Genomic DNA, 13,395 nt, shown 5'->3' with positions numbered 1-13,395 from the left:
CAGGTGCAAACACCACCGGGACCTTTGGTTCTCATGCCTCCTTATCAGGCTCATGGCAGCTCCCAGAAAAGTGCTGGAAAGACAGATGCTGACAGTCAGGCGGGAGGAATCCAGGAGGAGAGGCCTCCGAGGACGGCTCTCCCGTCCTTCGTGGGACGTTACGCACGTATGTCCCCAATGCCCACTGCCTTAGATACGGCCCCACATGCTGCTCTGCCCGGGACCGTGGAAGGATCCAGAGCCTCCCCATTCACCTTCACCACCCACCTAACCGGCCAAGCAGCTCGTGGGGTTCTCCAGGAGAGAGGCGATTGCCCCGCCTCAGCATTTGCTGTCCAGAAGGACTTTATGAGGAGACCTCGGGAACCCCGGGCTCACTCACCCCAAACGCTTCCTTGAGAAAACCCCGGCCCTTAAATCACAGGCTCCCGAATCAGCCAGGGAGCCGACGATGCCAGAGCCTGAGGTCACCGCCCGTCTGTGGAAAAGCGAGACTGGCACGGAGGTGAGGGAAAGATGCAGCCATGCCAGCCAGGTGTGCCAGAGGGACGCGGGGTTCCGCCGGGCATGGGCCAGGACCGCCGGGAAAGAGGGGAGGGAGGGGAGGCCCTCCCACCAAGGGTTTTCTGCTCTCGGCCAGGCTCAGGGGAGGAAACCAGAGCCCCGAAAATGAGCCCTCTGGGGTCCTCAGTGCTAATCCTCGGCTGCAGGGTCCAGTGCCAGGGCCCTCACCTGTCACAACAGCCCCCAACACCCAGAATTTACTGCCCAGTTTCAGTCCCTGCGTCCACTGTCATCTGCTCAGCGCCCCACGCGGCCTGGGCTGGCTCCTGCCTTCCCGGGAGAACAGAACAGCTTCACCCCCATGGTCAGCAGGGAGCAGACGCCCCACAACTCACTGGGCCTTGGCCTGGACCCAAAAACAGCCAGCCATCCTGTCCATCCGTGTAAGAAAAGCAGTCAGGCCCCGAGGGGGCGGCAACAGAGACACAGCGGCCCACAGCCTGGTCTCTGCCCTTTTTAGCTGGTGTTTCAGCCACACAGGCCGAGCCTGGACCGGGGCTCCCTGCGGGTCCCCAGACAGCCGGGCAGACAGCAGGAGGCCACCTCCTCCCAGTCTGCGTAGAGAGGAGTGTGGACAGAGGGCTCTCGGTCTGGCTTCTTTCTCCCGCCATCCCCATGGACTCTCCCCAAAGCCCCTGCGAGATTCTCACCCCACAGCGGGCGCTGGGCACGCGCTCTCCGGCCGCCGGTGCGGACATGCTTCTGCACCCCCGGCCGGGCACCAGCCAGCTCCGCCACCCCCCCAAGTCAGTGCCACCCCACCCCGGATGCCAAGCCAGCGCCCGCCCGCTGCGAAGGGCCCGCGGCGCCGGATTCCCTGCGCGGCTATAATTACTTTCGCGTGGGAGACGCTTCTGTCTCCAGCGTCGCAGCCACGAGGCACTGGAAGCTCGCGGGGTGCGGTCCCTGGAACCCTCGCGCGTCCCCGCCCTCCCGTGCACCCCGAGGACGGTGCCCGGCCCCGCGCCCCGCTCCCACCACGGAAACCACGCCGGCGGGTAACCACGGCAGCTTCACGACCTTAAAAAAGTAACTTTGCGAGTTGTCGGTAGTTATTTCGTGCTTGCGTGGCTTCAGTTCTTCCCTCTTTAAGATAAGACGGTCCCCGAGTGGCCCTTTGGCGAGTTTGGGGTACAGGCTCTGCCCCTAGACTTCTGCCTTCCGAGGGGGAGGCGGCGTCTCCTCGGCGCACCACGCGCCCAGGCCCCGGCTCTGCGCCCTCCCCGCCGCCCAGGCCTGCTCTCCGTGGGAACCGGGTGCCTCCCACGCGTGCCCCTCTCAGCGCCCCCCCACCCAGGAGTCTGCTATTGGGGATCCACAACCTCAGAATCCCAACACCCCGCTCACATGCCCCAATGCGGGGAGAGGGTCAGGGGCCCCTGCAAGAGCTTGGACCCCACGCGCAGGGTCGCGCACACTCACACACGCACGCGCGTAAACTACCCCCCCCACAGCCTGCCCACGCTCAGAAATGCCCGGTGCCCCTCAAAGGGCCCAGATGGCCCGGGGGGTGTCCACGGGGGCCGCCGCCCGGGGCACTGACGCCGCTCCGTGAAGCTGACGGGAGCGGGCTCTCCACGCCGGGGACATGCTCACGCGTGGGGGGGGTACGCGCGCCACCCCGGCCGTGGGCAGAGCTCGGCGCACCCCGGGAGCCCGGCGCGCCCCGCCCGCCGCGCTGTCCACGGCACGAACCTGGTTTGTTACAGATCCGGGACCTGACGCCACCGCCAGGCCCGTGTCACAGCTGTGGTGCCAACGGGCTGGGGACATGGCTGTGAAAAAAGGGACACTTTTTTAAAGGCAGAAAAGTCCTACACGGCCTCTCGGCCTTGCGGCGCAGTAACTGCAGTGTCCGAGCCAGCGAAAGGCGGGCGCGCTGGCGGGGACCCCCGCTAACGCCAGGGCCGCACAGGAACCAGGCCGGGGAGGCGCGAGCGGCGGGCGCTCCCAGGACTGACACGGCTCCCACGCGAGCTCACATCATCAGTTAGCCAGGAGGAGGGCCGGGAGCACTTGGCATTTCATCCCCACAAAGACCAAGTTTCCTGAGGAAACTGCCAGGCTCTCGAGGCACTGAGATAAAAGGCGAACCAAGGAAGGAGCAGGGCCCCTGGGCCTGGCCGGAGCTCAGGCCCCAGCTCCTCGCAGCCTGGCGGAGCCACGTGTGGGTTTAGACACACAGCAGAGCCTGCGAGTGTCCAGGAGCGAAGCGCACACCGCACACAGCGCGCACACATGCACACATGCACCTATGCACATACGAGCATGTGTGCATGTTATATGTGCGCGTGTGCACGTGTGTCGTGTGCCTGTGTGTGCATATACACATAAACATGTGTGTATACATGAACATTTACACGTGTGCACATAGACCATGCACCTATGCACATGTGTCATGCACACATACATGCATGTGTGCACACGTGCCATGCACATACACATAACCGTGTGTGTACACGAACATGCGCACATACACACATGCACACACATGCACACTCATCTCATGTGGGGGTCTCTCTCTGACCCACAAGCATTCCACTCTGTGGCTCTCATGGGCGCCAGGTGCTCAGGAGACAGAACACCCTGCAAACGTGTGACCCAGAACTTCCCCCTAAGACCCCACAGCTCATCTCCCCTCTGGGAGGAGACCCCTGGGGTCTTCAGGCCCCAACTCCAGTGGCGCTCAGAGTACGTCAGGCCCTTCAATGGTCCATTCCGGAGCCGTCAACCCCACCCCCAAGGGGGCCTCCAGCCTTAAAGGGCCCCGGAGGCAGCCAGCTCGGGGTCTAAGTGAAGGTGACTGATTCATTCCGACTGTCCTGACTCCCAACGACACCGCTGTCCTCCAGCCGTGCACGGCTTTAATTGTCCATCCAGCGGGCAGGGAGGCACCGTAAATCTTTCCTCCTGGCTGCTCTGAGCTCAGCGCTCCCTGACCTGCGGCAGCCAACCCCGCGCCTGCATCCCGGCGGACGGCTGCTGGCTCTGAAGGTGACAGGGGGGGAGGCGGAGGGGGGCAGGGGGAGAAAGGCTGCTGAGGTCGGAGCGGAGCGGGCAGGGCGGAGAGCTGAGCGCTGTGGCCTTGTGCTCGCGCTGCACACAGCAGAGGACTGTCTCTGCAGCGTCAGGGGGAGGAGGCAGGCGGGGGTGCACGGGGTGCCCTGGGCCCCGCCCTCCTGGCCCCGTCTATTCGCCTGCCTCCCAGGCCCCAGCTCCCAAGCAGCCTGACTCTCCCACAAAGTGGGCCAGACCCCGGGCGAGTCTCTGTGCCCCCTGCCTTGCTGGCAAACCGCACAGCCCTGAAGGGACCCCGTGGGGAGGGCACCCTATCTCTCCACCCCGTCCTCACTGTGTGTACAACTGGACGACAGCTGTGGGCACGGCGACCTCTCTGTAGGAGACAGGCATGGAGCCCGAAGGTGGCGCTGGCCCAGGGGCTGGGCCTCAGGCGCCAGGCACGCTCCTTCCCCTCCAGCGGACTCCGCACTTTCTGTGATTTCAGGACATATGAATGCATTTCCGAGCGGTGAGCGTTCCAGTTACGGTTATCGCCGAAAGACTTCCTCACAGCCCTCATCTCCTAGCCCCCACGGCTCTCTGACAAATTATCCTTGGGGTTCGAAATTTCCCAGTCTGGTCTTAGGAGTGTTCTTCTTAGGATCTGAGCAAAACGCTATCGTGTCCATGGCCGGAAGGGGGGTGGCTATTTCTCCCTGAGTTGGTCTCCGTGGTGACTTGTGACAAGAAAAGAGGACACCTGGGCGGGCGGGGCGGAGGCTGCGTTGTGAACATGTGAACACTGACGCCCTCAACAACGGCCAGGTTTCAGTTCTGCCATCTGCTCTGCACAGGTTCCATTTTTATTTTATTATTTTAGTTTATATTTTTTTTATTTATTTTTCATCCTTACCTGAGGAGTGAGGATATTTTTTCCATTGCTTTTTAGAGAGAGTGGAAGGGAGAGGGAGAGAGAGAGAGAGACATCGATGTGAGAGAGGCACATGGATTGGTTGCCTCCCGCACATGCCCTGACCAGGGCAGGGACTGAACCTGAAACCCAGGTACGTGCCCTTGACCAAGAATCAAACCCCAGACCCTCTGGTGCACAGGCCAACGCTCTAACCACTGAGCAACCGGCCAGGGTGGTTCTACTTTTAAAATGAGATTTCAACCCTCGTGGGGGGGAGCCCCCATGTGACATTTGTTTTACCTGCTAAGCATGGACCAGTCAGGGAAGCGGATATTAATCCTTGCAATATTGTCAACTCGTGGACACAGCTGGACATGCATTTTCCGATACCAGGGCGACTGTGTCGGAGGACCCCAGTTCTGGCCGGGGGACACTGGACGTCGGAAGAGTGCAGAGTCTCGGTGCATCCACCCTGATCATCCAGGGGCAGATCTGCCCGTGAGAAAGGAAAACGCAGGTGGCCTGGACTCACGCTGTAATGTTGTCCCAGACCCCAACCCAAGGGCTTTCGCAGACAGGACAAAGGGGACCGGCTTCCCCATCACACAAGACCACCCTGCGGCTTCTCTGTCCCTCCCCGGGGCACCAGGTAAAAGCTCCCAGCCATCAGCGTATCAGAGACTTCTGGGCGCTGAGCCTGGATACGGCCCTGGCTGTCTGGGGTGTTGATGATAATATTACACCATCAAAAACAATAATTCGCACCTTAAATTTCTCCGGCACTTCTCTCTTCTGCGAAGATCCCAAATTAGGTGACTAAGGTAGCCGTGGGCAGCACCCAGCAAGTAGGCAGCGGGCATCCCAGGCTACCAGGAGTTTGGGAGAGGTGACCTGGGCTCCGGTTCCGCCTCCCCGTCCCTGCAGCGGGGGCCCCAGCCAGGCCTCACAGGGTCCCTTCAACGAGGGGGACTCAGTATTCCAGTAAACCCCATGCACTTTATGTTTATTTCTAATGGGTTTTGCAAAACCGTGTTTCGGTGTGTCATGCATCGAGTCCTGAGAACCAAAACGGTCTCCGAGCTGAAGGCAGGGGTGGGCCTGAGAGGAAGGGCCATGGGGCAACTCCAGGTCCAGAGGAGCCCAGGCAGGGCTGGGGCTGGGGTGTCAGGGGTCTTTTTCCTCCTTCCCCCCCCACCCCCCATGGAAAATCCAGCGGGCACTGACCCAGGGTCCTACCCCTTCGCATCCAGGCCACGCCTGCAAAGCAAGGAGCCCTGCTGCGGCACCCGCCTGCCTTAGGGGTTCCCCTGGCATTCCTCCAGGGGTGGAGGCATTGGGGGGGCAGTGGCCCATCGAGGGGACACACCACAGGCAGGCGGGAGCCCCTCCACGCTCTGGGTGCCCAGGCCAGGACGACCGCTGGGTCCACGGCCCCACACACAGGGCCTCACTCACGTCCTGAGAACGGGAGCCAGCGGGGGATCTGACTTCTAGGTGCCCAGCCGCTCTCATGTCCAGCCCCGGGAGCCCTGCCCTGCGCCCGGTCCTTCCCATGAAAGTTCCGGAAAACGTAGGAGCCACCTCCCATTGAATCCAGTAGAGGGCCCCGAGTTCACAAGTTGAGCGAGAAATCATTTCTAAGGGCGCCCAGGTGTTTGCGCCTCCTTAAATCATTTTCTGAGTGACACCCACACAAGTCAACTTTGTGTCCTTTGGCTTCAACAGAGGTTCCCGTTTTTACATAAAAGGCTTCGCTGCCGAGAACGGTATCATCCTTGCCTAAGAGATACGACGCCCAGCCCCGAAATCATCACGTGCCTGGTGCCCAAAGACATGAGTTTCAGGGGGGAATGGCCACCTTCCCTGCCATGGTCACCCCTCGGTCCCATCTGGTGTCACAAGCGAGGAGGCTCCGGTGAGCAGGGCCCTGTGCTCCCTCCGCAGGGGAGCTCGAATGTGCCCTCGGCGAGCACGGCGCGCCCCTGCACTGCGCCAGCGGCCCCGGGAGAGGACCTTATTTGGGGGTTTGGGTTCCTGTTTGCTCGTCTGTTTCTGTGGAGGAAGAATCCCGAAGTGAGACAAGATGCCCCGGACAGATAGAGGCGCACCGGGAGTCTCCTGTCTCCCAGATGAAGTATCCCTGTTGCGATCTCATCGAGCCCTCCCCAGAAGGAACTGGAAGAAGCGGTGCCCGGCCCGGCTGGTGGCAGGTGGCTGTCCCCAGGCAGTTTGCTCCCCTGCCAGCGGATTGTTTTCTAAAAGGGCTAAAATAGACCCACCTGCCCACCTGCCTCCCGGCCTGGCTTCCAGGCCCCGCCCAGCTCCACGCTGGACCAGAAGGGCCGGCCGACTCCCCTGAGCATCCCGCGGACGCCTGGAAGAGACCTGCGCCCAGTGCCGACAGCCAGGCGTGGGTCTGGGGGGAGCCAAGCGGTTGCTTCTCCCACGCCTGTTATTCTGGAGTCGGGAGAAAGCTGTTCGTACAACCACTAACCAAAGCAATGTGGGGAAAGTCAGCTAAAAACGTATATAGTCTCCCTCGTTTTTACTGCTAGGAGCATGCTCTGACTTTCAACAATTAAACCTTAAAAAAAAAAAAAAAACCCGAAAAGAAAACCCCTTCCAACAAGAGCGGCTTTGCTCTTGGTCCTCAGAGGAAACCACAGTCTAAGACCCACCGCATCCAACCTGAGCTGACAGGTTAGAGCCCACCTCCCGGAGGATCGGCAGGAACCCGAGCCACACAGAGCGAGTGGAGTCTAGATGCAAAGGAAGACGCCCCCGTCACACAGGGGAGCGCGCCGTCAGGCCCCCAAATTTAAAATAAAATCGGCTGTCCTGTCCCATGCCCGGAGGACGCTGCTGGCTGGCCGTCCCTCCTGGTGGCCACCCTGCTCCTGCGAGAGCAGCAGGCGCCGCTCCAGCGACACTCCGCGACTTTCCGAAACGCGCTGTGCGCACGGCGAGCTTGCCCCCCCAGGCCCGGCTACTGGAGGAAACACTTTCAAATGAAGCGACAGATCTTCGGCTCTTTATTATCTCAAGTCACCTTCTAAGGCATGTTTGGGTGTCGGCTCCCGTGTTGGAGAAACTGTGATAGCAAATTAATCTGCTAAGCACGTTGCGCTTAAAATGTGTAATTTTATAAGCCAAACCGGTCCACGTCTCAAGGTGTCTCTTCAGGCGGGGATCTCATCTTCCTGGCTGCAGATCCCCGGCGCAGAGCAAGGCCCCGCCGGGGGTCCTGGGCACTGCCGCCCGCTGAGGCGCCCAGGGCGTCCTCGCCTCTCTCAGGCGGCTCAGTGCCACTCGGAAAGTATCGGGCGGAGAGGACAGGACAGGGGAGCAGAGACACGGACAGTGAGAGACGGGGGGAGACGGAGCCAGAAAGCTGTCATTTGGGAGCCAAGGACAGACAAAGAGCTTCCCAGGCGAGAAAAAGCGAAGGGAGTTCACGGCCGCCAAACGGGCAGGACGCGAAACGCGAAAGGGTCTTCTTTAAGGAGATCGGAAACATGACCAATAACAGGGCAATAAATACCTATCAGCCACTAAGTCTACAAGCCCAGCGAACCAGCAGAGCAGAAAGACTCACAAATACAGAGAACTTTCTGTGGCTGCCGGATGGGAAGGGGGCCGGGCGGGGGGCAAAAAGGTGAAGGTCGTCACAGAATAGCCGAGGGGGGGGGGGTAGGCGCGGCACAGGGCACGCGGCCGCTAACGCTCCGCTGACGGGCGCGGTGCTGGGTGGGTGCGGGATTTATCGGGACGATCACATATTAAGTTACGTAATGTCTGGTTGCTGGGCCGTACGAAAAACTTAAAATATATAATTTTTAAAAAGAGTCAGCGATGGCTTAGAGAGGAAGCCACTTCAGAGAGGCAGCGGAAAAGAAGATGTCTGGGCTTCCGGAATGTTCCATGCACCCGTGGGAATAGCCCGCGGCTCTGAGAGACAGCGGGGGGTCCTGCGGCCAGTGAGAGGCGTGGGTGCCAGCGGGACGTGTTGGGAGCGCGGGTACCTTGTGCTGCGGGTGGGGGGCTCGGGGAAAGGCGGGTGCCCAAGGGGGAGCATCCCTGTTGGAGGGGCGGGACGGGGGAAGCCTCAGGATGGTTTTTCTCCTTCACTTGTTTAAAAATAAAAAATCCCTCACCCAATGTCAGCTTCCAGTCAGGTTCCATTTGTCTTGATAACAGAGGATCCAGCGGGAGTGTGGAAATAAATAACCAGAGAGAGACAGCCGACCAAAAACTGCAGGCGCGCGCGGAGAGACACGCTGGAGGAGGGAAGCCCCGCGCCGCAGCTGCTGAAAAACGACATTTCAATTCCGAGCTCGGCACTGTGGCCACCCTCCCCGCTCGCTCCTCCGGACCCCCTTCCAACCGCCCCGCGGCCGCCCTGACACCCCTGGGTGGGCAGGAGCTCCCTTCCCGTGCACATTGCTTCACTCCTAATCGCACAGGCAGGGGGTGGGCACATCCGCCAGCATCCCTGCCCGCAGGAGCGAGCCCCCAACTTCGACACATCACAGAGGAATGGGGGCTCGTGTCAGGGTTGAATAGCGGGGGCCATCAAAGAAGGAGGCAGCACCCGGGCTGGACCAGACTGGCGAGGACCTAGGACTGGAGGTGGCATTTTTCTCCCATCCCTACCATCCCAGTTCATCCCCAGATACCAGAGGTCCCTGATATGTCTCCACGTCTCCGAAGAGCCATGGGCAATGCTCAAAGTCGAGTGAGCGCCGGGGACAGACAGAAGGTCCACCCTGAAATGGTACCCAGGGGTCTTCCCACCTGTCTCCTTCCTGCTCTGCCTCTCTGCGGGCCCTGGGCTCTCCTAGCTCCACGTGGGCCTCTGGAGCCCTCCCCTTCCCCAGCGGCCCCAGGACAGCGTCAGAGGCGGGAGGGCCGAGAGCAGGCTGCGAGCCCCTGGCCCCGTCCTTGGTGCCGGCGCCCGCTGCGCCCCCAGCGGCAGGGGCGCGCCCAGGCGGCCGCCTGCGCTCCAGCTCAGCCTCCGGTCCCTGCGGAAGGGCGGTGACTACGCCCAGGCTCTGCCCTGGCTCCTGCCCGAGGCACCAGGCGAGAGGCGTTTGCAGGGAAGGCCCAGCGCGGCCTGTAGTCAGAGGCTGGGCCTGCCAGGACTTTCCTGGACTCCCAGCTTCTCCCTGCGACCTGAGGTGACCCAAGGCTCCCGGGTGGAAGCAGGTCTCTCCAAGCCCCAGAATCCTGGAGAGTGGGTCGGAGCGCTCATTCAAGTCGCCCTCTTTTTATCGGGGGAAGGATGGCTGTTGGAACCTCTACCAGAAAACCCCAGCCCTCAAGCGCAAACCACCCACAGGCCATTGGCCAGCCCTCCCCGCGCCCAGGCCTCTCCGCCCGAGCACGCCCTTCGCTCGGCCTCTGCTGCCTCACCCCTCAGGGTTCCCCGCCTCACCCACTCGGGGGACGGCCCTGCCCCTCCCAGAAGCTCCCAGCCGGGAATGAAGAGTTAAGCGTTGCTTCCAGGAACGCGAGGTGCCTCCCTCACCCGAGCCCACGCAGGGAGGCCTCCAGACTCCAGGGAGGGACGGAGGCGGCATTCCTGGTCCTCGGCGCCTAAGGGAGCTCAGCGCCCACGAGTGGAGGCGGGGAAGGAGGGGACGCCCCTCGACCCCTGACACAGCCCCCCAAGCCCCACCCCAGGGCTCTCCTCCGCCAGGGTAATGCCCCCACGCACCTGCACCCCGCTTTCATCAGGAGGGCTTTGGCTGCAACTTTTCTCCCTCTCTCCTCTCACCCTCTTCACTCACCTAGAGGGTCTGGTTTTAATTAGCGTAACACCCCCGTTAACCACGCAGCCTAATTAAGACACCCGTCCAAATCTGCGTTGCGCACTTAACGGGCAGGTGCTGTCGCAATGTTAACACTTTTAAAAATTATTATTATTTTTTGCAGACCAGTAAAACCAAAGCCGGCTTCGGGCTGAAAAACCTCATGACACAGACCCCATTCCATTGGCCTGCACCTGCTGGGCCGCTAGGCGCCCTGGCTGCCCGGTGAGCGCCCAGGGTATCCCCAGCCCAGCTGCGTCTCAGCAGGAAACCAGCGACCTGGGGTGCTGGGCAAGCGGCTTCACCCCTGGCCGGGGTGTTGGGGGGATCGCCGGAGGGATGGGGGCCACGTCCCTGTCATTTGCCTCCACCGCCTGGTGTCTGGCGCATCTGGAGGAGCCGCACCGCCGGAGTCCTTTTTCAAAGTGACCAGTAAAAAATAAATCTAGTCCCTGGGGAAAGCTGGAAAGAGGGGGCACCGGGGAGTTTTCCCCACCGCACTGGACCCGTCGCCACTGGGAGGGAGGGAGGGAGCTGTGGACGCCCAGGGACACCGGCCACCCCACGCGAGACCCTGGTCCCGGGCTGCTGGCTCGGGTCCAGGGCAGGGTCCCCATGTCCCCGCCCAAATCCGCGAGCGCGCTGCGGAAATGCAGCCCCGGGAGCTCTGAGCCAGGCGTCTGCGACCCCGGCCTCGCGCGCTCCGGAGGGAAGGAGCCCCCAGGACAACCCCGAAACCCGCAGCCTCCCGGGGCCGCTGGAGCAGAAAGTTTGGACCCGGTGCGCCCGGCCCTGGGGACGGCCAGCGCTCCGGAGCCGGCGCCCGTGTTGCGGGTGGAGCCTCCCCCGCGCCGCGCGCTCAGCAGGCTCGCGGGGATCGCCCCCGGCCGGCCCCCGGGGGCTCCGCACCTGCTCGCCCCGCACCCCACCCCGCGGCTCCGCCCGCGCGCACTGCGGGACTCCGAGGGCCGGGCAGCCCCTTCCTCCCCGCAACTCCTTGGGGTCAACAACTCTTCCTCCAGGGGACCCGGGCAGCGCTCCCTCCCCGGGCCTGGGTGCCGGCCGGGAAGCGCGCTGCGCCCGGGGGTCCCCGCTCCCGCCCGCCGCTCTGCGCAGCGCAGGGATCGCCTCCGCCGCGGCCGCCCCGCCGGGGTTCCCCGAGCCGCCGGCATTGTGCCGCCTCCTCGCAGCCGCCACCGCCCGCGGCACCGACCCCAGCCCAGCCCCGCGGCCGCGCAGCGCGGGACTCCCGGCGTCTCCACGGAGCGCGAGCCCCGGGCCTGCCTTCGCATTCACCAAACCGCCCCTCCGGCCTCCTGCCCGGTCAGACCCCGGCCCGGACCCCGCCGGAGGGACGCGGGGAGTCCCGACCCCACGCAGGGACCCCTGACCCAGCGGGCACCACCCTTCGGCTGCCCCCTGCAGCCCCGCGCGCCCACCAGCCCCGCCTCCCCCCGCGGGGTCCTGCGGGCCCCTCCCAGGACGCGCCACCCCCACCCCCACCCCCACCCCCACCCCGGGATGGGAACGACGCCCGCGCGGCCGGCGCGGCGGGGCCGGTACTCACGGGCTCAGCGCTCCGGGCAGGTGACGGTGCGGCGGCCATGCCCCGGCCGCATCCCGGCCGCCGAGCGGGCAGCGCGTCCCGGGGCCGCGCGGGCGCGGGCGAGCCGGCGCGAGGGGCGCGCGGGCTGGGCTCCGGCGGCGGCCGCGTCTCCTCCGACCGCGCGAGGGGCCGGCGCCGGGGCCGGGCCGCTGTCCTGGGAGCGGGGCTGCGGGCTCCGCGCTCCGCACTCGCTCCTCCCGGCGCCGCCGCGCCGCCGCCTCTCCGCCCGCCTCTCTTTCTCTGCGCGCTCCTCTCCCTCCCCCTCGCCTCTCCCCCTCTCCCCGGTCCCTCCGGCTCGCGCGGCGGGAGCCTGGAGCGCGGGGACGGCCGGGCCGTGCGCGCCGCGCGCGAGGGGGGGCTCCGAGGCCGCGCAGCCGGGAGGGCGGCCGCCCGCGCCCGACGCACCCGCGCGCCCGCAGCGCCGGCCCCGCGGACCCCCCGCGCCAGGGCGGTGGGCACGGCGCTCGCTCGGTCCCCGCGAGCGCCACCCTCCGGCCCAGAGCCCGCCTCGGCTCCCTTCCTCCAGACCCGGGAGCCAGCGGCCCCTGGCAGGACCCCTGCCCGCCCTGGCCCTGGCCCTGGCCCAGAAAGGACACCGCCAGGGATCCCCATAAATGGGACTCCGGACAGGCGGGTGGGAGCCCCCCACACTCCTCTGCCGGCCACTCTTGCACTTTGCCCACATTCCCCCATCCCTTATGAGGGCCTGAAATGGGGTGCCTGCCTTCCCCAGGGTGGGGAGCCGCCGCACAGGGCCCACCGCTGGGGCGTTTGTCCAGGTCACCGACTCAATGGATTTAAACGTTTCTACACTGGTGGAAGAACAGGGACCGTCACTGTCTGGGGTCAGTTCAGGATTTGCCTAAAATCAGAAGAGCAGGTCATCCCTGTCCCCCCTCCCAGGCTCTCCTAACCTAGGGGAAGGGACCCTGGTGTAGGGTCTGGGAGGGTCTCTAGCCTTGGGAAGGGGGGGCAGAAAGAAAGCCAAGGTCAAGGGCCAGTGGAATGGGGACCCTCTGGGCTGACAGGGCCCTTGGAGGGCAGCAAGGGCTGGCACCCAGCACCAAGGGCAGGCCAGAAGGCCCAGACTGGCCCAAACAGAACAGCAGGTTGGACAGGGCCTCCATCCTGTGTCCAAACAAAAGACAAACAGACAGACAGACATAGTGCCCAGAGACTGCCACCAATGGACAGGGCCGGGGGCAGGGCTGGGGGTGGGCTGCACCCTCGAAGACATTCTCAATCTAAAAGCAAGTGAAAAACTGGTCCCAGTTTGGTTTTCCTTTCTGGAGCAATGATGTTCCTCCCGGTACCTGACTGTCCTTCCTGCTTTTCCATATGAGGCAAAAAGCTTGACATGGAATCTGGGGTTTGGCGAGGCCTGGAAGAGTCGCAGGCAGCAAGGAGAGGGTCGCAATCCCAGCTCCTGGGCACCAGGCCTCTGCCCGCCGGCTGCCTTCCCTGCAGAGCCAACGACAATGGACGGGGCCCGAGACAGTGGC

General features: G+C 63.8%; 1 protein-coding gene across 2 annotated transcripts in view; it reads right to left on the bottom strand.

Moving 5' to 3' along the window:
• The window catches only part of RBFOX3 (RNA binding fox-1 homolog 3), a 184,029-nt gene extending 172,081 nt beyond the window's left edge, over positions 1-11,948 (bottom strand). Inside the window, exon 1 of one of the 2 annotated variants that reach the window (XM_081161190.1) lies at positions 11,855-11,948. The gene's annotated coding sequence lies outside the window, so the exon portion shown is untranslated. The remainder of the gene's footprint in view (positions 1-11,854) is intronic. The other variant, XM_081161192.1, reaches the window with a different exon arrangement.
• Positions 11,949-13,395: the final 1,447 nt, after the last annotated feature.

This window comes from Miniopterus schreibersii, assembly GCF_964146895.1.
Source record: "Miniopterus schreibersii genome assembly, chromosome: 16".
In the NCBI taxonomy this organism is placed as follows: Eukaryota; Metazoa; Chordata; class Mammalia; order Chiroptera; family Miniopteridae; genus Miniopterus; species Miniopterus schreibersii.
This window is presented reverse-complemented; position numbering and strand designations above follow the sequence as displayed.